The sequence below is a fragment of the Scophthalmus maximus genome, chromosome 12 (genome assembly GCF_022379125.1).
Source record: "Scophthalmus maximus strain ysfricsl-2021 chromosome 12, ASM2237912v1, whole genome shotgun sequence".
NCBI classification, from domain to species: Eukaryota; Metazoa; Chordata; class Actinopteri; order Pleuronectiformes; family Scophthalmidae; genus Scophthalmus; species Scophthalmus maximus.
This window is the reverse complement of record NC_061526.1, coordinates 7,507,501-7,533,088: the sequence shown is the minus strand read 5'-3', so window position 1 is coordinate 7,533,088 and position 25,588 is coordinate 7,507,501. Positions and strand designations below refer to the sequence as shown.

At 45.9% G+C, this 25,588-nt stretch overlaps 1 protein-coding gene across 1 annotated transcript in view; it reads left to right on the top strand.

Moving 5' to 3' along the window:
* The window catches only part of htr2cl1 (5-hydroxytryptamine (serotonin) receptor 2C, G protein-coupled-like 1), a 107,842-nt gene that overhangs the window by 50,981 nt on the left and 31,273 nt on the right, over window positions 1-25,588 (top strand). Inside the window, exon 6 of the mRNA XM_047336247.1 lies at window positions 19,428-19,569. The gene's annotated coding sequence lies outside the window, so the exon portion shown is untranslated. The remainder of the gene's footprint in view (window positions 1-19,427; window positions 19,570-25,588) is intronic.

The window sequence follows — 25,588 nt, the reverse complement described above, 5'->3', positions numbered from 1 at the left end:
TGATCTGCTTCTCCAACGCAAGTAGCAGAAGAAGAAGTATTTGTTCATCCTATTTATTCATTTTCACTCTGCCTGCAGCACTGATGCTCGTGTACGACGCGGCGGAGGAGGAGGAATATTCATCCAGACGTTTATGAGTTCCTCATCGATATATACACTCTTCCCTCTGGGGATAATTAGCTCCAGGAAGCAGCGTTGTTAAAGTTTCATCATGGATCAGGATATTAAATCTAAAACTATATCCAGTAACATTATGGCACATCAGCACCTGTAGACGTGTCCTGTACAGGAGCTTGTTGGGAGGTTCTTTACACGGACAAGATGACCACGATTCCTCGGAAAGTATAAAACCCTAAATCTAATAATCTCAGTGTCGCGTTCTGACTGAGTTATGATGACTCTTGATGTGTGTCACTGCTGCTGAAGCTGCTGGAATCAGGACGTAACTCCTGCAGAATTCCCATAGAGATTTCTTTCTAAGCCCGAGCGGTTGACCCAGCGCGTCGACTGGCGACCTCGTGTCCGTCTGCTCCGCTGCCACGCCGCCCGGTCGAGTGTCGCCTCGCCGCTCACCGGCGCCGCCGCAGCTGAGCAGACGCTCTGGAACAGGATCAGACGGACACCAGGGTCCCTTCACACAGATGCCCGACCGGCTCCCCTCCGCTTATACGACCACCGAACAACTTGCCACGAACCCCTCCGTGCTTCCGAAAGCCTCTGTCTGTCCTCGCCGCGCCACGGTGACGGAGTGGAGACGTTAAGACGGGGGCCTTCAGCGGCTGGGAGGTGTCGACAGCAGGTTCCAACCGGATCCTGGAGCCTGTAGAGCTTCCTGCTCGTTTCTGAACTTTTGTTCGGAGACACGAGGCTGGACGAAACCTCGAGTTCTCCTTCCAGTGTGACCCTCGAACCTTCGTCTGCCTGTGACTGACGCTTCACATTGACGGAGAACAGGCCGGATCAAGGTGGAAAAGAAGAGAATCAGGAGCCAGCGAAGAGAAAGATGATGGACAGAGGGTTAGGGTTGGTGGGAGGTGAACGTGACGTGGATGTTGAAGAGAGGAAGACGAGTGGAAAAGAGCCGGGAACCGGAGACGATAAAAGGGAGATGGATTGGAACTGTGGTCGCCGCCGTCGGATGAGCGGATGAGCGGATGAGTGAATGAGTGGATGAGTGGATGAGCGGATGAGCGGATGAGCGGATGAGTGGATGAGTGGATGAGCGGATGAGTGGATGAGTGGATGAGTGGATGAGCGGATGAGCGGATGAGTGGATGAGTGGATGAGCGGATGAGCGGATGAGTGGATGAGTGGATGAGCGGATGAGCGGATGAGTGAATGAGTGGATGAGTGGATGAGCGGATGAGCGGATGAGTGGATGAGTGGATGAGCGGATGAGTGGATGAGCGGATGAGCGGATGAGTAGATGAGCGGATGAGTGGATGAGTGGATGAGCGGATGAGCGGATGAGTAGATGAGTGGATGAGTGGATGAGTAGATGAGTGGATGAGTGGATGAGTGGATGACAACGGGCCGATGCTTAGTGAGAGTGAAAGAGTGAGAGGTGGAGTTTACATTTGACTGAAAAAAGAAATCTTCTACAATTGGTTGAGGACATTTTTCGGTGGGGACTTTCTTTTTGATTTGGTTCCAGTGTCGATGCAGCGTCAGTATGTTCCTGCCTCGTGGTGCGTTCAAAGTCAAAGCCGTGACTTTGCCACCGACACCTTATTCTCGTCTGACGAGACATAATCACAACAAACAACAGACCAACAATCCCTTTTTTAGCATTTCGATCTTCTCTGACTCATTATCCCCCCTGAGTTCGTATATATATATATATATATATATATATATATATATTTGTATATATATATGTCAGAGGGAGGAGGAGGAGGAAGGAGTTGTCCTGAAGATGCGTTGAGCTCTTCAGTTAGAGAATCAATGGAGGAGAAATGGGTTTGACCTTTCACCTCGGCGTGTGAGTGCTTCAGCCTCTCAGAGCGATGGAGCGTAAAAACAATCAGTTCTCCGCTAATGTGAGAGTGAGTGTTTCTGCAGACAGCAGCACTTTCTCTCTCTCTCACACACACACACACACACACACACACACACACCCTCTGTTCAACTCTCTCGCCCCTGCTGTGTACAGTATGTACAGTATCAGACTGAGCTGGTGGCACGCAATGAGGAGGTGTGAGGAAGACTTCCTCTTCTCCTTCTCCGACCTCCCATGCTCTTTCATAAGAGTTATTTTTCCCCAATTTTTTTCTCTACGTCTTTTTATTTCTTGACGTTTCTCACTTTAAAAAAACAAAAAAAGACAAATTAAAAATGCTTGTGTGTTGATTTAAATGAAATGAGATTGGACGATTAGGAGTGAGAGCAACATGAGCGTGCCGAATCAAAGAACAACTGGACAGAAGTTTTTTTAAATCTGTCTTTAAATGAGCAGGAGAAGGTTAAACACTCTAAAAGTATTAAATCGATAATGAATAATATCAAATTCCAAGTATTTTTGAGACTTTTCCTTCAGTTTCTGTCCCAGTTGAGTGATCCTCCGTCCATGTAAAGACCAACACACACACGCATGAGTGATCACAGACACACACACACACACACGCACACACACACACACACACACACAGCAGGTTTCCCCCAAGGTTTTTTAGTCATGCAGATGTCCAACTGTTTGTGTAGCCCTGCTATCACGCAATGCTGTGCAGACTGTGGCGGGTGTGTGTGTGTGTGTGTGTGTGCGTGTGTGTGTGTGTGTGCGTGTGTGAGAGAGAGAGAGAGAGTGAGAGACAGTAATGTACAGTTGCAGTCAAATTCAATATAGAGGCTCATTAGCTTCTACGTTTCCACTGAGGCAGCGACTGTAAATGGAATCCACACCCACACACACACACACACACACACACACACACACACACACGCACACACACCACAACATAATGGTTATTGACATCTGCCCAGTCGGACTATTGATCCGAACACTATAGCTGATTTTCTTTTTTTCTTCTTTTTTGTGTCTTAGACAATCGACAGCTGAGCTCACAGTGACTCCCACTGCCGTCTTACTGGGATTCTACAGTTTTATCAGTCATTAGATCGCAGTAAGGAGATTATAGACAAACAATAAACAAGGGTGCAGTTCGCGTACAGTCGTGCTGTGAAAAATATTATAATATTAAATCGTTTTCAGAAGCAAGAACATAACAATTTTTCTGACTAGTGATGGGGGAAAAAAGAACATTTGCCGAGAGAGTTAAATTTCTTCATTTGTCCGCCATCTTCCAATGCGCCAGCATCCTATCGGGTCATCAGACGTTCAGGACCTCAGTATCTAGCTCCGCCTACTGCAGCTTCTCCATGTGATGACGCCGCAGCTGTCGCACTGTGAGCGGGATGCGATGGTGGAACCGTATGGGGAAGAAGAAGAAGAGAACTGCACAAAGTGACGGGATCGGTTCCATCGGTTTGTGACGCGTGTGAAACCCTGCGTGTTTGAATCCCAGGTGATTGACGAGGTGCTGAGTGCTCATAACATCGCACGTCGTGAACACAGTTTAAAATCTTGACTGTCTGTTTGATATTCTCCACATGTGAGCGATGGATCATTCCTGAACGTGCTCAGGGACGCTGGGCGATTTCGAGAATTCAAGCTTTTGATATTTTACTGCTCACACACACACACACACACTCACACACACACTCCACCTCCCAACCTCCGCCCACTCACACACAAACAACAGACTACAAACACACACCTACACACAGCTCAGCCAGCGTCAGGGCCTCAAAGGTGCTTCTTTGTGTTTCTCACCACATGGGGACGGAGGTTTGAACGAGCAGAACATTCCTCAGGTGCGAAGGAGACGACGGACGTTTCTGTCTATAGCGCCATCTTCTGACCAAACATCTCTATGTTGTTGGCTCCAAACCAGCTGACGGAGACACACGTAATTCACGTGTTCTTTTTTGCTTACTGTTTAAAAGTTCACTGAAGATTCGCTCGACATTTAGATGGAAACTTTCTCATGGTTTTCCATATGGAGTCGCCCCCTGCTGGTCAGAGCAGAGAGATACAGGCTCTACGTCCTGTTGCTGAAAGTTTCGCTCTCGTCTTTGTGTGTTTCTGTTCAACCCCCTCCCGTATGAGTCAGTCGCAGCCGGTGGGATCTGAGAAGATCATGGATAAAACAAAACAAGGAACCATGACGCAACTTTTTAATATAACTGTAAACGACTGTAGGGGGAGGCCGCACGCTCCCGGAGGTGCGGGATGAGTCACTCGTGGCTCACTCGCATGTTGCTATTAGCCTCTGACCGCGCGGGTCGAATGGGAGAACACAACGTGAGTGTGTGTCTTAAACACACACACACACACACACACACACCTGCATGTGCACTGTTTGTCTCTCATGTTCATCCTTCGCACACGACTCTCATTATGTTTCAACGTGCTACATCCTGACATGCACACACGCACACACACACACACACACACACACACACACACACACACACACACAGAAGTCTGTTTACTTCTGTATTCATATATTCAGAGCTGCTTGTTTGCTTTGATCCGGCGATGTCGGTTTGAAGGCCTGATGGTGCTGGTGTCAATAAGAGAGAACCTTTGTGATCTGTTGTGAAGTTTACAACATGACACATGCGAAACACGGAAGCGTAATTTAAAAAAAAGGAATATGTGCAGACTGTTTTTTCCCGAGGAAGCGCAGATTCTTCCCGGTGCAGCAGGATGTTGGAAATCTGTCGACACCCACAGACTGAATATATTATACATTTAGTCAGAAGGTCGGCTCTGTAATTGGTTGCAAACATAAGACCTGACGGTTTCAGAAATGTGAAGTCAAATCATCATGATCGCCCCCTGGTGTCTGGCTGCAGTATAGGTCGCCCCCCTCCATGTTTCCAGATGAGAAATGAACCAAACTAAAAAGCCAGAAAATGTTCCCCCCAAGATGGATTCTGTAATTTTTCCAGTAATTTTTTATTTTATTTTATGAAAACAAGGCAACACGTCACGATTGATAGCTAAGGCGTTGTGATTGGACGAGAGTGTCTATGGGAAGGGAGCCTCGACACCACAGCTCCACTCCACCATCGCCACCACACCGGTCGCTCACGTATCCGGATTGTTTTGGGATTTGAATTTCGGCACAATGCGAGGAAGTGGATCGAGCCGACAGGAAGTCGTCACAACAAAGAAGGATACAGGAAAAATCGGTCCAGTCCATATCGAGCATCTTATCTTCATTTTGTTATTCCCTTCATCTCTCTCATCCGTGCGTCTTTTGCCAAATCGAATTGAGAGAATCGCTCTCAGTGCGTTTACAAGGTCGTCTGAAGGTCGCAGGACAAAATGTAAATGTCCTTTTAACAAAAACAATTACATGAGGTCATTTGAAAAACGCTGACGCACTTTGATGGAATCATTCATATTAATGCAGTAAGATGTTTCAGAGGTGAAGGGCTTTTTCCTATTAATTTATTTTATCATACAACATGTAGCCAAATACATACAGAGAAAGTACAGGCGGCCTTAAGTATCTGGGGGCCAGTTCCACATGTGGGGCCCGAACCCCCGATTGAAGAGAAAGACATGAAAGGTTTGTTTGCTTAATTAATGGAAAACATATTCAGATTTTAATTTAAATACATTCGGAGCAATATTAGCTGCAGAGGGAGTTTTCCAGCCGGTTGTTATGGTAACAAAGTGCAAACCTTTGGCTTTTGTTCTGTCGTCATGAGCTTACAGACGTTCTCCCGCCTCCGTTTGTTTTGTCTCACCAGGATGAAGGAACATTTCAAACTCTTCTGATTTGGCCCCGGAGAAATCACAGATATAACTTTTCCGATAGAAAACACTCAATGACGCGCCGCAGGATGCAAAATAGTTCTGACTCACACGATTCCGTAGTCTGGACCGCGACCTCTTGAGTCATGAGGTGGATAGGAGAAGCCGGGACGACTCGAGGGGGCGTCTGCGAGACGAGCAGCAGAAAGACGCAGGTTTATGAATGAAAGTGTCAGTTTGTGAGCATTTTTTATAATAATATATAATATATATAATATATAATATATCGTCCCTCGACAAAGTAAAACGCAGGAAAAAGACCTTTCTGTCGTTTCACAAATTAAACCCTCGGGCTGAAAAAAGACGAGAGCCTCTGGCATGAAGATAGACTCTGTACCGTCGTCTGCTCTTAAGTAATATAATCCATGTCAAAAATTAATTAATAAGCTGTCAGCCAAATCCAATTCAATAGGCCCACCGAGTATCTGCCGCTCGCCTCGGCCAATGAAGAGAAGAGCCTGAGGGGGAGGAGGGGGAGGAGGGGGACACGGTAAAGATGTGTCAACACTAATGAGGCACATTATGTCCTTTGTGAATCCAGTACAAACAAAGACAGTTAAGAGGCTTCTACTGTATAATACTGAATTTCCAGCTGCGCAGTTGTAGCTGTGGATTTCAAAAAGGCGGTGCGGAGGAATAAAGGTTGCAACGTCCAATCAGGCGGCGGCAGCAGCAGCCTGCGTTCAGCCTGAGAGGACGACAACCATGTCGTTCATCACCGATCTGAAATACGACCCAGCTGTGAGCTCACAGTAATATTAAGAGATAAAGGCAGCTGAGAGCATCAATACCAATGTTGAGTAAATTAGCAGCTTGCACGTGAGTGAAAAAGAAAACGAGAAGTTGTGGGAATCGTCTGTTCAGGTCAAAATATGTATTCCAAACAAATCCTGGGCGAGTGACGCAACGCAAAGACGTGAAATTTGCGCAATTCGCTTCACTCGAGGTGAAATATTTGGACTCCTGCGAAATATTTGCGTGACGCGAATATCTAATTAGTACCTGAAAGTATCTGGTCACATTTGAAAAATATCATTTCCTGTGTTGCATCACAAGAAAAAGTTGCAAGTTCTATTTACAGTGCAATTTCCAAACTCGGACTAACAGTTCATTCATGTGGTGTCGGAATATTGGGGGAAAAAACCTGCACGAGCGCCACCACAATTAGGAGCAACGCATCAATCGTGCAAATATTTCAAATATATATCGAATATTCGCGTGACGCGATGTCGTAAAAGCCAATTAGTATAATAATAAGTCCAGTTCCAGTACAGTATGACAGGATGTTCTGGACGCTCCCCCTCTATTGTCTTTAGGTTGAATTATCAGGCTCTCTGCCACGACGGGGAGTAAAGGAGCAGTGTGGTGTCACGATCAAGTCGACCGTTCCACTTGCCTCCTCTCCAATTAGTGTGAAAGTGTCGGTCCTCGGCCGCAGCACGAGCAGCGAGGAGGACTTCATCTCCCGCTGCCACCGGGCCGGGTGTCAGTGGAGAGACTACACGAGGGCGTGCGTGTCCGCACACGCGTTCGAGTTCACATGTAGGAGTGTGTGTTCACGGTATATGTGAATATGATTTACCTGGAAACAGAGGAGGGCTCATTGTAGTCGTAGTGGTAGCAGTAGCATCGACAGGTCGTTGACAGATCCTCGTGCGAGCTCAGGCTCATTAACGGGAACGAGGAGCGACTGTCACAGGGCTTATTACAGTAAGTACAGTGTAACTCCCCGGACCTTCCGCAGGCTCATCTGTCATCGTAAAACGAGGAGGCCGGCGGCGGAGACGGACGCTGATGAGCTCAGTGAAATGAAGAAATAGTTAAGAGTTGGCCGAGTGAGGAAGATCCAAGAGATTGGTTTGATTTGATACTTCATTTCTCACTCAACAACCAATCCTCACTTTGTTTATTTTGACCCAGAATGATTTTGAAGACAGAAATTGGCCCGGCCATCGCTCGGGTGACGCAACTGTTCTTCATGTCGTATTCTTCACACACAGTCCGTGTTTGCTCGCGTCTTTGCATCGACTTTGTATCCAAGCTCATCGCGTGAAAAATGTGCTAAGCGTTTGCTCTGAACGCACCATCGGTGCAAACCTCTTGAGTATCTGACAATGTTCTGATCATATGAACCACCGTTGCGTCCGGCGGAGGATCTTTGCCGGCCCGTCTTTTCGTGCTTCCTGTCAGCTACCAGCCACTCGGACTCATCTGGTCGTTGATCAGCGCGTGATTGGCGTGTAGCGCGGCCGACGTCGCGGCATGTCGCAGCGTGTCGCGGCCTCCTCATTGTGCATGCTGTGTGTATTTCTGTGTCGCACAGCGCCTGCAATGTGGAGGCTGAGACGCGCAGAGACGACTCGCATGCGCGTTTGCCTTTCGAGGACGAGTTGCACAAAGAAGCACATCGTGAGCACACACACACACACACACACACACACACACACACACACACACACACACACACACACACAAACACATACTTGCCGCATGCGTGTTTTGCTTGTGTACATACACAGCCACAGGTGAACCGTGTGGACCTGTGGCCCACCGAGCGTCACCTGCTGCACACCACCTCCCCCCTCCAGTCTCCACTGAGTCTCTCGGTGACGGAACGCAGGAAACCGAAGCCGATTATCTGCTGCAGCTCTGCAGCGGCTCCGCGTCGCTCCGGCAGCACAATGACCCGCGAACGATCCGACGAGCTGCACAAAGCCGCTTCTGCTGCGCCTGATGAACAATAAACGACATAAATTTATGTTGCATACACACTGGAATTATGGCGCCCGGTCCCGCTGGATTATTGAATGCTAACATACACTCAACTAATCTTTTAAAAAACCTTTTGTTTGATGACAGATTGACGAGATCTTCTCCACATTTCACTGAACTTCTCTGGTTTCCACCAGTTCCTCTTCACAGTCGACCCCGTCCTGCTCGCTGAGCTGCATGTTAATTGGCTTAAGCGTGGGGCTGGCCAATCCCGCGGGGCGCTCCGCCGGGTAATTAACTCGTGGCTAATAAGCATAGCCACGGCACAAGGGAGGCGGATTGGAGACCTGTGGTCGGTTCTAGACGATTGTCACAACGTGTGTGTGTGTGTGTGTCTGTGTGTGTGTGTGTCTGTGTGTGTGTGTGTGTGTGTGTGTGTCTGTGTGTGTGTGTGTCTGTGTGTGTGTGTGTGTGTGTGTCTGTGTGTGTGTGTGTGTGTCTGTGTGTGTGTGTGTGTGTGTGTGTGTCTGTGTGTCTGTGTGTGTCTGTGTGTGTGTGTGTGTGTGTGTGTGTGTGTCTGGTGGAGCTTTGTCAGTGTCTCCAGGAGGAGGCATTAAGGATAGAGGAGGAAGGGAAGAGATGGAGGGAATATGGAGATTAAGGGGGAGGAAAAATACATTTGGAAAATCTTTATTACGATAGTTGGTAGTTTATAAAAGATGGGACTGATTGGTTCTGTGTAAATTTTTTTTAGAAAGAGCTGTTTCTGTTTTACATACAGTTTCAAATTTCACGTATGGATATTAGAACCCGAAAACTTCTGGAATTTCTTGTTGCGATGTAAATATATCCAGTGAAGATGGACCGTTCCGTTTGCACAAACACAGGAGCAGATTTATTCCACCTACAGTCTACATGTTTTAATAAACATCCAGTAACATGTGAAGCAGAGAACCGTAGGTGAACCTCGTCCATTTCGTCTGGTTCTGTCAAATATACATTTTCATGTTTCTGTACCTAGTTCCGTCCAAACACAGAGAAGAGAACAGAGAATCCCTCCTGTCATTTTAGTTTTCAGCAATTCCAAACTTGGCACACACACACACACATGCACACACACACGTTCTTGCCCACACACTCGCTGCCTTACAGGCATTTACACATAAAACACACATCAAACAGATACACTCACATTAAAACACACACACACACACACACACACACGTCTGAATCTGTGTTTGTGCCCGAGAGACACACACACACACACACACACACACAATATATAATTCATTATTCATGTATTCAGAGGAGGCTGACTCATGTTGTGGAAACACGGCACAGGTTCCGGCCCACGCTCCGTTTAACACACACACACACACGAATGAGTTATGGAGTGTGTAAGTGGACAGAGGAGGACGCGGGACGTTACACACCGACACCGGTCACACCTCGTCAGGGCCACGTCCCAAACGACAGCACCACCATGTCCGCTCGTGTCCCGCGACCTTTGTCCGATGACGGTTGACCAACAGCTGAAATCCTCCACACACAATCTGTGGACAAAGCGCCAGGAGGGAGGCAACAAGTTTCTCGAGTCTTTGTCTCCGTCTCTCTCCAGTATGAGCGAGACACACGCGCACGCACACACGCGCGCACACACACACACGCGCACACACATACACACACACACACACGTGCGTAACCTCTTGTTCCTCTTGAATTTTTCCATGTTTCCTCCTTCACTTCCTGCCTGAGCCACGGCCTCTCTCTGTGTGGGTTCCATCTTTTCCCTCCTGTCTCCCTCTTGTCTCCACCTCATTAGATTAAAAAAACCCTAATGAAAAACAAACATGATGGAGAAGGGAACACCTCCTCCTCCTCATCCTGCTCCAGCCTGTATGTTCTCTTTTGTCCCTCACCTCCTCCTCTCATCTCCCCCGTCCGTCCCCCTCCCACGCTCCCTCTCACCTCTGCAGACGAAAGAAATCCACCATTTGGGGAAAGACAAGGGGAGGAAAAAAAGATTCCAAACCTCCAGCTCCTGCTCTGACAAAATGGCTGCAGACGTGATGCTGAAAAGTCATGAGGAGCTTGTTGCTGCAAAGTGATTGGATTCATCTGTTGAAACAAATTAGAAAAACCTCTCAGCATAAACGCCCTGTTTTCTCTTTTTTTTTCCTCTACTTCCTCTTCCTCTTGCTGTTGCTTTGGCTTTTTGCACCTCATCATTTTTTTATCCTTCCTCTTCCTCCACCTCCTCCTCATCTCTCTGTGGCAGTGCATACTGAACCAGTCGGAGACAGACGGTGCGTGGGGTCTCCCACCCAGGACGAATAAAAAATCATGCACATTACACACACACACACACACACACACACACACACACACAGACACACACACACACACACACACACACACACACACACACACACAGACACACACACACACATATGCTCAAGCAAGAAAACCCTCTGTCTCCGAAGCACAGGAACACACACACACACACAGACACACACACACACACACACACACACACACACACACATTCACACAGATGATGTTTGCGCTGATAAATTCTGACAGTGTAATTTTCCTTATCTGTAATCTGTAGTCACTGAGGCTCCGGCAGCATCTTCAAGTCGACACCGTGGGGAGAAGGAGATTAATGGAAACCACACACACACACACACACACACACATGAAAAGACACACACTGTTGCAGGAAGTGCAAACATTTCAACAGTGACCTGTTTTGGGACGATCACTCTCCTCTCTCGCTGTCTCCCTCCACGTGTCCTTCCATCTTCCTCTTCTTCGCGTCTGCTGCGAGTGTGTGTCGGGGTGTGTGTGTCGTGTGTGTGATCGGCGCCGCCGAGGCCTCCTGCCGTCCCATTCAAAGAGATGCGGACGCCGCAGCTGTAGCGGTGTCGCCGTGTCATGGTTGTCCGACGGGGTTTGTTTCAAGGTCAAGAAAGAATCTTTTCTCTCTCGATGCCACAACGGCAGCTTCACGTGAAGTCTTCACACGCACGCTATGATTCGTCCGTGGCCTTCAGCATCCCTTGATTCACAGAGCGTCGTCCTGGGAAACCTTGTCAACTTCTAATGTCAGTAAATATCACAGGACCGAGTCGGAATTTAGATTGGTGGTGGTCGTCTGTCGCAGGTTGTCGGATCATTTTTAACTACACAGCGATGAATTATCTGCTCTGAGGTTTCATCCTGACGTTCTGAGGCCGTGGCGCATCGTGATCCGACCTCTGACCTACAACGAGAATCTCTTTTAATTTGAGCCTTGGTTCCAGTGATGACACGAAACTTGATCCAGATATTAATTTTAATGTTGCGCTCAGGATGAATACCGGTGGACTTTCAGTTCCTCTCATCGCTTCTTGCTTGTAATTGAAGGGTTATCTTTTTCATCTCATATCTTTCCCATGTCTTTCTTCATCCATTCATTTTCTAACACTTAGCGTGGCATATCCTTGGGTCGTGTTTTAAGTGTTTTGTGTTTTTACTAAATAAGTCGTCAACCAAACTTGGTGGGATTGTTACTTGGGAGAGTTTCTCCACATGATTTACTTTTGGTGCTAACTGGTCGAGGGGGGGAGGTACGACACACACACACACAAACACACACACACACACACACAGAGGTCTGCCTGCTGTGTCATAGTTTAATTTGTTCCACCACGGTTCCATAATGATCTGAAAGCGTTTTACATGAAGTGATCTCTGTTTTGCGTTATTGCTTGGTTGTCGAGCTGTGTGCAGCGCTCTTTACCCCTCTCTCTCACTCTCTCTGTCGCTCTCCCGTTAAAACATACATGACGTTATTACTTTTCATCGTCGGGCAGAATTCAGAACAACATCAGTAGATACCTGGCTGACACATGGTCAACATGCAGTTCATCAACCATCATACAAAACTCCCACAAACTGCCTTGGCTAGACAAAGAGGACAAAAGGATACTTCTCTGAGGAACAATATTCCAGGATTTATGATTTCATATTGTTGACCTTGTCTCGTCCATGTTGCTTCACATGGGGAAACCTTCTCAGGAGGAACAAGGCTTAAGAAAAGAAATATGGGCGGCAGGGAGCTGCTCTGGAATGAAACTGCGTGATGGGAGATTATTTGCCGAGCCTGAGCTTCGGTGATAAGACGAGCGATGGGCAAGTTCGCGCATGAAAAAACACATTTCACGCAGTCCTTGAAAAACAAAACACTGAATGTCTCGAGCGTTTTATTTACCGTTGCGATCCTCGGCTCCGATCTCGGGTCCACTTGGCCACAAGAGATGAACCCGCGGCTCCGAGCACGACAAACCGAGAAGGTGACGCACGGAGGAAGATGCGGGCGATAAAAACACAAGAGGAACGAGCGAGGCGGAGGAGAAGTGACGAGGGTAATTTTTAGGAGGAGGGAGATTATATGAAGACGGAGGAGGAGACGCGGAGTCGGAGGGCAGTTCGGGGATGAGAAGAGATTAATGGCGGCGACGCAGAGGGTCCAGAAAGTAGAGATGAGAGAAGGAGGAGGCAGATTTAGGAGGAAGTGAAGTGTAACAGAAAGTGACAGAAGTAATAAAGAGTTTAACGGATGAAAGGGCTGAGGTGCAGCAGGGTGGAGGGGGGAAGAGGTTTGTCCAGAGAGGAAAGAAGGTGAAGACGTGATGAGACGGGATGGATCAACGGGCAAACAGACAGCTACTGATGGATATTAAACTTTGATACAAAGAGCATGATACATAACTAGACGCTGAATTCATTTCCCCAAGGAAACCTTTACGGTTCTTTGGCCGTCTCTTCATCTTCCCCTTTGCTGTGGCTGAACTGGTTCTTGCTGGAAAACCTGCTCAGCCTCAACGTTCCAATCCAAGATCATGATATTTAATTTCGCTGAAAGAAGTCAAACATTTACTAAAGTGGATATTAAATTCTGTGAGCGTAGGCATCGCGTTGTTCTGATTCGGAAGTCGTCCCCTGCAGCTCCTCCTCCTCCTCTCTGCTCTCTCATCCTCTGACAGCCGTTGTTCAGCTTCGTCCTCTGAAATCAAAGACAAGTCCTTTTGGTTTTTTTGGTAAATGATTTTGTGTTTTCAGCCTCTGGGTCAACACATGAATTTCAATGCGTCTGTATGGAGTCAGACTCGATGTCTCTCCACCCTTTTCTCCCTCTCTCTCTCTCTCTCTCTGCTGCCGCCTCACAGATTCATGAAAGAAAACACTCACACACACTTGTTTGCTTGATCGGCTTCTCTCCCGTCGTCAGCCGACTCATTCAGGCGCCTCAGACTTCATTTTGAAGCAGAGTCACACACACATGCACAGACACAAAGTCAATCACACACACACACAAAGTCAATCTCATACACACACACACACACACACACACACACAGTCGAGTTAAAAGGCTGGAACGAGGCTCTGAGAGAATATTATCAGCATTGGTCAAGACTCTAGCAGGTTGGCAGACACACACAGACACACACGCAGACACACACACTCACACACACACACACACTCACACACACACACACACAGAGAGAGAGAGAGAGAGACAATACTATCTGCTTTAGTCAGGGTCTTCAGAACAGTGTTGACTCACATTAATTCCTTGTAGACTCATATTTTATATATTTGGCTACTATGTGCATAATCCTGACACTCAACACACCCTGAACCTAAACCAACCTCATCTCATATTAAAGTAAACCTAACCTTAACCCTTCACCTAAACCTGACTTGACCTAATGTTAGGCTAAACCTCATCCCTTAACCTGAATTTAAACCCAACCTTATCTAATATTGAACAAATCCCAACCAGAACCAAAACCTGAATCTACCCTTATCCTAATCTTAACCTCAATCATAATCTGAGTCTTTCGACAACCTGCACTCAAACCCTTAACCTTAACTTTACCATTACCCTAATCTTTACCCTTGAACTAACCTCACCCTCGACCTTTAACCCTAATCCCTTAATTTAAACCTAACCTTAACGCACGTCTTCAGCTCAACATTTACTGGTTCACATTATGTGACACACACACACACACACACAGACGGCATCTCCCCTCCAATGGGCTGTTTTTGCCATCAGGACGTCGTCATCGGAGACAATTACTCGGCTCGTGCTGGTTTCTAATGGAGAGATAATGGAGCTGGAGGAAGGAGGCGAGAGACGGAGACAGTGATCAGAAGGGACGAGAGACTTCTCCTGTCGTAGGTACTGTAGCTCATGTAGGCGTCAGTGAGTCATACTGTACATTTACAGTATTAATATTAGCGCCACAGAATGATTCTATCTGCAGGTTTAAACAACAACCTATAATATTTTTATTCCAAGTGTAAAGGCAAGAAACGAATCAGGGAAACGTCAAAGACTGACTCGCATTCAAATTCTGACTCCAATATAAATCCACAATGTACAAACGTACAGAATGAAGGACACGTGTGTCCGTATCACCTTTCAAGCCAGGAAACAGACGATTTGGTGATCACAACATGTGTGTCGTTGGCGTGTTACTTTAGTGTCAGCGTTCGTTAAATGTGCAGCCTCCGTAAAGTTCCTTGAAGCCAAGCTCATTATGTTTTACACACACACACACACACACACGGGAATCATTGGTGTCTTTTGTCACGGAAGCCAAAATGATGTATATGATAATGATCCCCAAGTAACCGTACTTTGTTTGGTTATAAATATTATAATCTCAACCGCTGCCAACCTCTCGCTATGTGACGTCCTTTTATATTCAGTGCAGCTTGTTCGTGGAATTTCACACACACACACACACACACACACACACTCCTTTGTGACTGGCTGTTTACCACCTCAGCTGACGGTGGGATGATGAGCGACCGATCTGGATGTTCCGTTTCCAACGTGGACTTGAAAAAAAGTTTTTAAGCTCGTTAAAAGTGAAACCCCTCTCCACTTTCTATTAAAGCAACATTACGCAACAGTTTCACCTTAATACTTGAAAAATCCTTTTGCCAGGCACCTTTCTGGAAGAGAGAGTGGTTCCTCTCTCGTTCCCGTTCCTGCCACACGGAGTGAGAGTCGGACTGCAGATCAGTTTAAAAGACTTCAAAAGTCATTTAAAACCAGAATTAAATTTCAGTTTTTCACCGTGGAAACCATTAAAATATCAATAATTCGGAACAGAGTGCGTTGCAGCAACGTCACCTCTGGTTCGGGAAGCCGGGGATCAAGAGGAATACGCACCTGGCAGTCAGAACGTTCATACCCTGCACTGTGCACTGCATACTGTATATTTTATATTTAATCATGATGTCATTTAATCATGATGTCATCATGACGTCATTTACACCGTGTTATTACGTGATGCATTGCGTCATAACCACGTCACGATGTCCGACCATGTGATATGTGAAGAATCTGTTGATAAGCCTCGGCTTGTGTCCATGTGACCTCATCATGACGTCACATATTACATGAGATCATATGATAAGAGAGCAAGTTTATGATCAATAGAAGCTTGAGATGGTTGTCATATGCGTTGTCTTGTTTCCTCCCGGACTTCATCCCGGCAGTGACTCACACAAACTGGACTTCATTTCACGGACTTGGCAAGATACATAATCGATGACGGACAGTTTTCAAATCACGGCTGATGAAGACACCGACACTTTACGAGTGTATTTGGCTCCTAACTGCCACAGGAAGTGACAGGTTGTGAGCCGCGGTGCCGAAATCGCTCCCTGATGAAACCTTGTTTCAGCCTCGGTGCATCATATTTATGTGCTTGTTCGAACTGGAGAGGGTTTTTTTGCTTAGTCGCCCGATTCCTTAAAGAGATATTTAAAATCATGACTCGGCACTTTGAATCAATTGATTCATCCGGTGATCGGAATGGGATGAGGTCACCGCAAAGGTCTTGTCTCGTCTCGGGGGGGGGGGGGAGTTCAAATCATGACTTAGCATTTTGATGAATTTGTACGAACCAATGGCCAATATTGATTTGCGGGGTTAAACATTCACTTAGCTGGGTAAACGTCTTTTATTGCAATATTTGAGCTTCTCGGCGGGAAACGCCAAGGTTGAAGGGGATGTGTGCGTCCGCGCGTGTGTGTGTCATGCTTTGCCCTTGAGTATGGAAACGGTATTGATTGCGCATCGACGATTTCAACCAAGAGAAGAAATCCCTTAAGAGCGAAGAGCAATCAGCAGAAAGTTGCTACTTGAGCGCGCGCGCGCGCGTGTGTGTGTGTGTGTGTGTGTGTGTGTGTGTGTGTGAAGCCGTCCCATTGATCTGAGTGTACACTCTGAGGTAACGAGCTGCGGGTCCCGTCTGTGATCCAGCTTCTCATCTCTCTTCCCCTTCGTCCGTCATCTCTTTCCTTCTCTTCTCTCTCCTCCTCTATATCTTTCTTCTTCTTTTTTGTCTTCCAGTCTTTCCCTCCATCTTCTCATCACGATTCCGGTCCCTCTGTTTCACTCTGAGGTCTGCCCTCTCCTCCTCTTCACTCTTAAAGTGTAGAGCTAAAAAAAGAAAGATGGCCCCTCGCGTCCTTAGCGCAGCAAATTTTATAGTGTTGTTATTCCATATCGGTGTGTGTATCTCTATGTGAGGGAGTGTGTCAGGACAACATGGCCTCTATAAAGAAAGGCTGCATCATTCAGAAGTGTCTTTATACCTCACACGACGGCTTTATTGTTTCATTTAATTGCCCGCGCTGCCGGAGGTGTTAGGGCTGTTGTTACCGAGAGATGTAATTACGTGCAAACCCCCTCGTGACGCCTGGATGGTTCCATTTCTCTCACAATCTGCTCCTGTTACGTCTCCATCATTATTGCAGATAAGGACAGGGGAGGAGGCAAGCGGCGATATTCATCTGTCAAATTATAGAATGGCTGGAGAGGGAATTCTGTGAAAACACTCGGGATTTTCCCTCTGACTTGTTCCTCGTCCTCCAACATCAGGATGTGGTTCAGGAATGGAAAATCACGTTCCCGTTCCCGTTCTGTGAGGTTGTGAAGACGATGTAGACGCCACGAGTCCGTATGAAATCGACCTTCCATGTTTTATTCCCAATGTCACTGAGACGAACTACCCAAAATCCTAAAGTCAGTCATCCACGTCCCTGATCGGTGGAGCTCGCCGTTGCCATGGAAATGTGTACCGCGCCTGCGAACTTCATGTCGGCGGGTGATGCTGCGTTCCATCGTTCGGAGGTTGCATATGAAACCTCCAAAGACGTTTGGAAACGCTGCTCGCTCATCTGCACAACTCGTGCAATGATGAGTCCATCTGCAGATGCTGAATTAATAATAATAACTCTCATAGAGCGTGTGTCTAAGGTGTCCCGGGCGTGATGCCTGCTTCGTGAAAAGGGGAACTGGAAGTCCCTTTTTCAAACAATTTCTTCTTTGCAGAGAAACTGGAGAAAGGACATGCGAGTACAGAACATGCTGAACCTCCAACGTTCACTGGAAAACCTGAGGTGATAGCTCTCACTTCCTGGAAGTTAGAAGCCGTCTGCGATTTCATTTAACCAGATACAAGCACAGATGTGGCAGAGATGGTGCACATCATCACTCTGTCTTCAGTTGATCGATTACCTTCCACGAAGTTTTAAAAAACCCTCTGGAGGAAACTGTGCACGTCTGCTTTATATAACGTTCAAAAACTCTGGTCCGGTCCTTTAATTTCCTGGAAGCCGTACGCTCGGGTTATTTATTATGCATCTAACGTGACCTCAGCTTGAACTGAAGTTATCCATAATGAAATGATGCAATATATCATAAAGTAAACCGTTTTTTCCCCCAAAGTATAAGTTCCTGAGGCTTCACACCAAGTGTTTATTCCAACTTCAGACTAATTACACCTCCATCTTTTTCAAAAACAAAATGTAATCAAGTGCGATGATCTTACGGATCGAGAGTTTACTTCCCTCGGAGCCGCCGACAATCAGAGCTTTTTGACGTCTCATTAAATAACTCTCGTGGTGAAAAAATCTTTCTGAGGATTGAGGAAAAACGCATTGTTGACTAACGTTTCAGCGGAGCTCTGTGATTGGCCCAGGGCTCAGTCCATTGAGTGGTAACCAGGGATCTAATTAGGGCGAATTAACAAACTTCATTAGCCTCTCTTTCTGTTTTGTTTAGATTTATGAAGAGAAAACTAAGTGTTACATTTCACTGGACAGATAAAAGTCAAGAAACTTGGAAAAATCTAGACTGAGGCCTGCAGATGACTGTGAAACTGACAGTTTCGCTCGTGCGGCGTCGACCCTCGTGCTCCTCGTCATGGCGGCTGCACCGGCGGCGTCTGTAACACATCTTCACCGTGGATTCAACAATTACCTGGAGAGAGAAGAGGCAGACGAGGGAATCAATTTGTGTTGTTCTCAGAAGTCAATACAAATATAGAGTTGTCCAGCTATATGGGACACGCACGGACGCACTAACTCCCCAATAGAGCAGACTCGTCTTTTTGTTTTTCTTTTCCTTTCTATAGAAAAATGAGAATATGTTCTCTGCTCATTAGACAGTTTCTCTCTAGTTCTGCCAAATCAATGCTGAACACCTCCCTGTTGTTGGTCCAACACTCTGGTCCAGACCCAAATATCTCGACCAAAATTCAGGCAGCCGCCTCCATCGAAGGTTTGAGCGCGACGAAGGCTCCTTCAAATGCGTCCTCCGAATCCCGAGCAACGAAGGATCCAGGGCGTTGATCCTTCCCCGGCTCAACCGGTGACGCACTTTGACGGCGGCAAGAGCGGAACGCGCTCGTCACGGCAAATAGTAGTAGTCTGGATTTGGTCTAACGACACGTTCCCTTTTTTTCCGTTTCAGGCTGAACAGCACAAGTGACATGTCGGACAACGCCCGTCTGGAGAAGCTGTGTTTAACGGGCACATGAATGCAACACGAGACCAGAGCAGCTCATCCAGAGGAGCCCGTTCCACGTGAAGATCAAATCAGCTTCCGGCAACTGGTGAGTTCATCAGGACACGAACACACACACACACACACACACGCTCAGCTGTTCTCCAGTATGTGATACAAATACTGCAAAGTGTGTACTAACACACACACACACACACACATCCTCAGAGCTCAGAGATGATGTCGCCATGTTCATCAGCGCTCAGTGTTTTGTGGCACCATCTGTCCTTGAACAGGAAAACTCCCACACACACACACACACACACACACACAGGCGGACATACAGTATGTACAATACACATGCACACACTTGGATTTCCTAATTATCCCCCCACAGCGGATGCTTGATTTCCCCGTCTCTTCCTCCCTCTTTTTCACCTCTGTCTCCTCTCGTCCTCCCACTGCATCCGATGGCGTCTATTTAAAGGCATCCCCGTACACACACACACACACACACACACACACACACTGTCTTGCTCTCGGTCTCATTCACTCGGGGAAAGTTGCAGCTTCCAAACAAGTTTCACATCTTCACATTAATGAGCTCAGTTGTGCTGGTTGGCAGAACGGCGCCTGCTGATATTAGACGAGGGAGAAGTTTTTCTCACAAACGTATTTCGAGGTCCGGCACGTTGTTGGTCCTGAGTTCACACACACACACACACACACAGATACAACACACTCACTTGTGTGATGTCAGACAAGTTCTTCAGGTGACGTTAAAGCGCAGTCACAGTTCAAACTGGGAACTCCCTCCCTCCCTCCCAGCCTCTCGCTCTCCAGCTCTCACATGGCGATGACATGATGTACTGGTCCATCGGGCTGTGATGACTGTGCCCTCGTATTGATTCCAGACACACACACACACACACACACACACTCCGTGACACACATGTTTCCTCTCAGGGAGGAGGAGAGAAAGGTCATGTCTCTCAAGTTAATTAGTCTCTCTGGCCCTCCGGTCGGGGGGAGCTTCCCTCCCTTCCCTCCTCTCGCTCCTCGTCATCCCGCTCCTCTATCTTCTCTCCACACTCCGCCAGCGGAGCGTGAAGGTCACGTAAACGCTCTTAACATTTCCTCGCATGTGTTTATGTCCTGCTTTTCCCAGTTTGCCATTTGCTGTGGAGAAAGAAAAGATGAAATATTAAACGTTATCTTTGGTCCCAAAGCCAGAATCGATGTGTTTCGTCGGCGCAGTGCAGCTACAAAGTTTAATTACTTTTGGAATGTGTGTGTGTGTGTGTGTGTGTGTGGGTTTGTTCGGCTGCAGGGATCAGTTGTAATGAAGAGCGAATCTATCTGATAAAGAAAAAACTTCCCCAAGGAACAAACTTTAAAAAAAGAGAGTCCTTTTTGAATTTCTTCTCTCTGAACCTCTTGTTAACTTTCAGTTCTGTAATTTTTCACACCCGATGGCACATTATTACCCATTCTGGGGGTTTATTTCGCATTTATTTCAATTTATACATTTGTAATTCTATTTTATCTATTACTTAATACTATAAATCCAGTATATCATTCCCCCGAGTTTCATTATTCATGGAAAACACAAGGAGGTATCATCTGGACAGGAGAGATATGGTCTGGTTGAGCCCAAGAAATATCAGTTATGATGAAGATTTTAAAAAACTCTGGACATTGAAATACAGACTTGTTGTGGGTATGAAACAGGCGAGCCCACTTCAACCCCGTGTATAGTTTGGAGGGATATGACTTATATCTGCAGTACACCTCTGAGCCACTTGAGGGCGCTCCTTCATATTTCTACCACAGTCGCGGTTTCCGCCATTTTACAAGAATCCATGGCTACAGCTGACGTCAGCCAAAGACGCCGCCTAATGGCATTTATTTTGAGCCGTGGTACATTTATCAAACATATCTCCTCGATTTGTACAAATTCGCTCTTCTCATGAGTCATATGCGAGGCCGCTTGTGAATTGGGCTGCAATTGTTTTTCCAGCTTAAAAAAGTGAAGCTGGAAACCGTAAAGGAAAATCAAATGATCATCGGACTCAATGTTGTAAATATTACTTATTTGATATATATCAAAATCTTACAACGAGTACTGAAGTCTCCATATTTGGAAGTTTCATTGAGTATCATGGACGTGACCCCTCCCTTTTCCTTTTTTTGTGAGCTAATGCAGCTCATGGTTTCTGTTCTGTCGTTCTGAAAGAACAGAGAAGTTAATGGAAGCATTATACCGCTGACGCACAGAGACGCTTTTCAGAAAAACACTTTAAACCAACAGCAACTGCGAAATAATGTTCAAGGTCCCGACAGGGACGAAGGTCAAACTGCCCCCTCGACTCCCTCGTCTCTTCATCCACATCGGCTCTGCTCTCGTTCTTCTCATCATCAAACTGGGCTTCGGCAAAACATTGGGAGGTTTTGAAAATACAGGATATGCAGAAGCCTCTTATGAATTCCTTGTCTTAACATTTGATTCCTTCCGAGGCCTCGAAGCCTTTTGTGTCTTTGTCAATCTACAGCGAAAGGTGAAGGAATCCACTTAATCTCACGCTTATTTTTTTGAAAATCATCTACTGTCTTTAAATAAAAGTGAAGGATGTGAGTACTGACGTGACGTCACGACACCTCGATCGCACTGCACCCCACCTTCCTGTTGCCTGGTAACACAACTTTTACTTTTTTTTGCAGGAAAAAAAAGTTTACAATTATGATTCAAAACATGAGTGCGGTTATATTTATCCTGCTAGTACAATACTTCTCATCTGAGCTTTCTCTCCCTCTGCCAGCTGTGTTTATTTTTATTTTGCCCATATAGTGATAAAGCGACTGTGTTACTGTACGTTCAGCCTCCTCTTCCCTCACTCAGCCTAATTGTGGCTCGCAGCTCCTTCTTGCAGCGCTTGCTATATGTTTTGCGAGCGGCATCTCATCCAGTGAGTCATAATGACTGGGGCCAGGTCACAAACATCTCTTTCATGTGTTTGTATGCAGACACACGGCTTTGCCCGAGCTATGAACATATTATTGCTGTGAACTGAGGCCTTATCAGTGTTGGGAGGGTTTCTTTTAAAATGGGTTTCACTCCGTATTACATTATTACATATGTAGTGACATGTATTTAATAATTTAGATCACTTCAGCATTATTATTGCATGTGACACTACCTCTCCTGAGTAGTCACTCTGATGATGATGCTAAAAGGACGAAGAGACAATTTTCCCCTGATCTCTTATTCCTCATAGACTATGCCGACATGAAAATGTGAATTACATTTCCGTAAAATCTCCTCATTGATATCTGCCAAACTCATCTTCTTGAAATCAAAAAGGAACCGTAAAGGTGGTTTGTTTTCCTGCCGCCCCAAACGGATGGTGTGGAAATAACAATAACGTAAATGTGCGATGCTCCTCAGAACCAGGAAGCTAGCTCACATTCCAAAAGGTTATTGTTTCAAAGTTGCCATACATTTAATGAGGTGTATGTTATTTATTTAATTAATTTGGTTCTTCGACAGTCCTGTGACACTGTTGAAAGATTAGATAGCCTACATTATTTATACATTTGACACAGTTATGACATATTGCTGATTAAGCAGACTAGCAATATTCCACTATCTGCTCAAATGTTCAGCCTTGTCATAAAATCTTGTACTTTGGCAAATGGACTTCGGTGTAAATTGAGCAGAACAACAATTATTTGCCCCCTTTTTCAGTGAAGAAACAATCACTGATCTCGAATATTTGTGGCTGCATAGAATCAGCCACATATATTTGTATATATGCGAGCATTTGTATATTATTGCCGACAGGGCTGCAAACCGAGGACAGCTTTTAGTGTTGTGCTTCCAATGGGCAGTGAAATATGAATTGGCGTATACATCCCTTCGCCACAACAATCGCTCCTCACAGGTTCCCAATTGCCAAAAGTAAAAGGTGATCATCACCGCTTATGGACTTAGGGACACACGGCGGTTGTCAGGATCATAAACCTGACAAGTGTAACACAGTGGGCAGAGACACATGAAAACAAATGGTCGCACTCAGTTATTCATTTTCACGATTTCCCTGCGGGCGCTGACAAATTCCCCGAGTGTCACAAGTGTGAACGCTCGGACTCCGCCCTGATTATTAAAACATAGAAAACCTCCTTTTTGCTCGAGGTAAAAAAAGAAAAACGTGCCCTTGAGCAAAGTACCGAAACTAATGAACCGCACTCTATGTGAATATGAATGAGGGAGGAAAAATCTGCTCAACAAATCCAAATATGTTTCCATGAATACTCACGCCTTCATCTTTGTGTGTTTTAAACAGAGAAAATAATGCAGTCAGAAGTGAGCGCTCCGCTGCAGGCTGTCAATCAAACAATGACATGCTAATGACAGAGAGAGAGGCGAACATGCGTCACTGTTAAAATGGCCGAAAAATGTCTCTCTCCCCTCCCTCCCTCCCCCAGGGAGCGTTTTGTCAGCTTTACTTGGTTCAAGTCTTTTTTTTTTTGTAATGGAGGCAGGCGCGCCGTCAAGAAGATGTCAGTCAGGAAGAGTGTGTGTGTGTGTGTGTGTGAGAGGGAGAGAGTGTATTGAGTCGTCCTTCCGACACACACGCACACACACACACACACATGTTGTTCTTGCAGACACACACGACGTTCCACTCACCATCCTCCTCCTCCTCCTCTTCCCACTTTCTTCTCGTCTTTTTGTTTTTTGTTCTTGTAATAATTCAAAAGGACAAGGTCTGTTGAAGTGGGAAACGAGGGTCCAGCATCTCCCCGTCATGAGCATGAATTATGGAACTCACCTCCCCTGTTGCTTCGATGGAAACAGCATCATGTGTCCCACAGAGGGATGCTGCTTCAGACGTGAACTCCAGTCCAGATGTTGTCCTGAAATATTCCGTAGGGGCACTATATACACGAACAGCGAGCGACTGGGTGTGTCGATGGATGCACACTGACACAGAAAGCGGAATTATATACGTAGTGTATTCGTAGTGTATACGCAGTGTATACGTAGTGTATTGGTAGTGTATACGCAGTGTATACACGTAGTGTATTCGTAGTGTATACGTAGTGTATTCGTAGTGTATACGCAGTGTATACACGTAGTGTATTCGTAGTGTATACGTAGTGTATTCGTAGTGTATACGCAGTGTATACGTAGTGTATTCTTAGTGTATACGCAGTGTAAACGTAGTGTATTCGTAGTGTATACGCAGTGTATACGTAGTGTATTCGTAGTGTATACGCAGTGTATACATAGTGTATAGGCAGTGTATTCGTAGTGTATACGCAGTGTATTCGTAGTGTATTGGTAGTGTATACGCAGTGTATACACGTAGTGTATTCGTAGTGTATACGTAGTGTATTCGTAGTGTATACCCAGTGTATACGTAGTGTATTCGTAGTGTATACGTAGTGTATTCGTAGTGTATACGTAGTGTATTCGTAGTGTATACCCAGTGTATACGTAGTGTATTGGTAGTGTATATGCAGTGTATACACGTAGTGTATTCGTAGTGTATACCCAGTGTATACGTAGTGTATTCGTAGTGTATACGTAGTGTATTCGTAGTGTATACGCAGTGTATACGTAGTGTATTCTTAGTGTATACACAGTGTAAACGTAGTGTATTCGTAGTGTATACGCAGTGTATACCCAGTGTATACGTAGTGTATTTGTATTGTATACGCAGTGTATACGTAGTGTATAGGCAGTGTATTCGTAGTGTATACGCAGTGTATTCGTAGTGTATTCTTAGTGTATACGCAGTGTAAACGTAGTGTATTCGTAGTGTATACGCAGTGTATACGTAGTGTATTCGTAGTGTATACGCAGTGTATACGTAGTGTATAGGCAGTGTATTCGTAGTGTATATGCAGTGTATTCATAGTGTATTCGTAGTGTATACGCAGTGTATACGTAGTGTATACGCAGTGTATTCGTAGTGTATTCGTAGTGTATACGTAGTGTATTCGTAGGGTATTCGTAGTGTATACGTACTGTATTCGTAGTGTATTCGTAGTGTATACGTAGTGTATTCGTAGTGTATTCGTAGAGTATATGTAGTGTATTCGTAGTGTATACGTAGTGTATT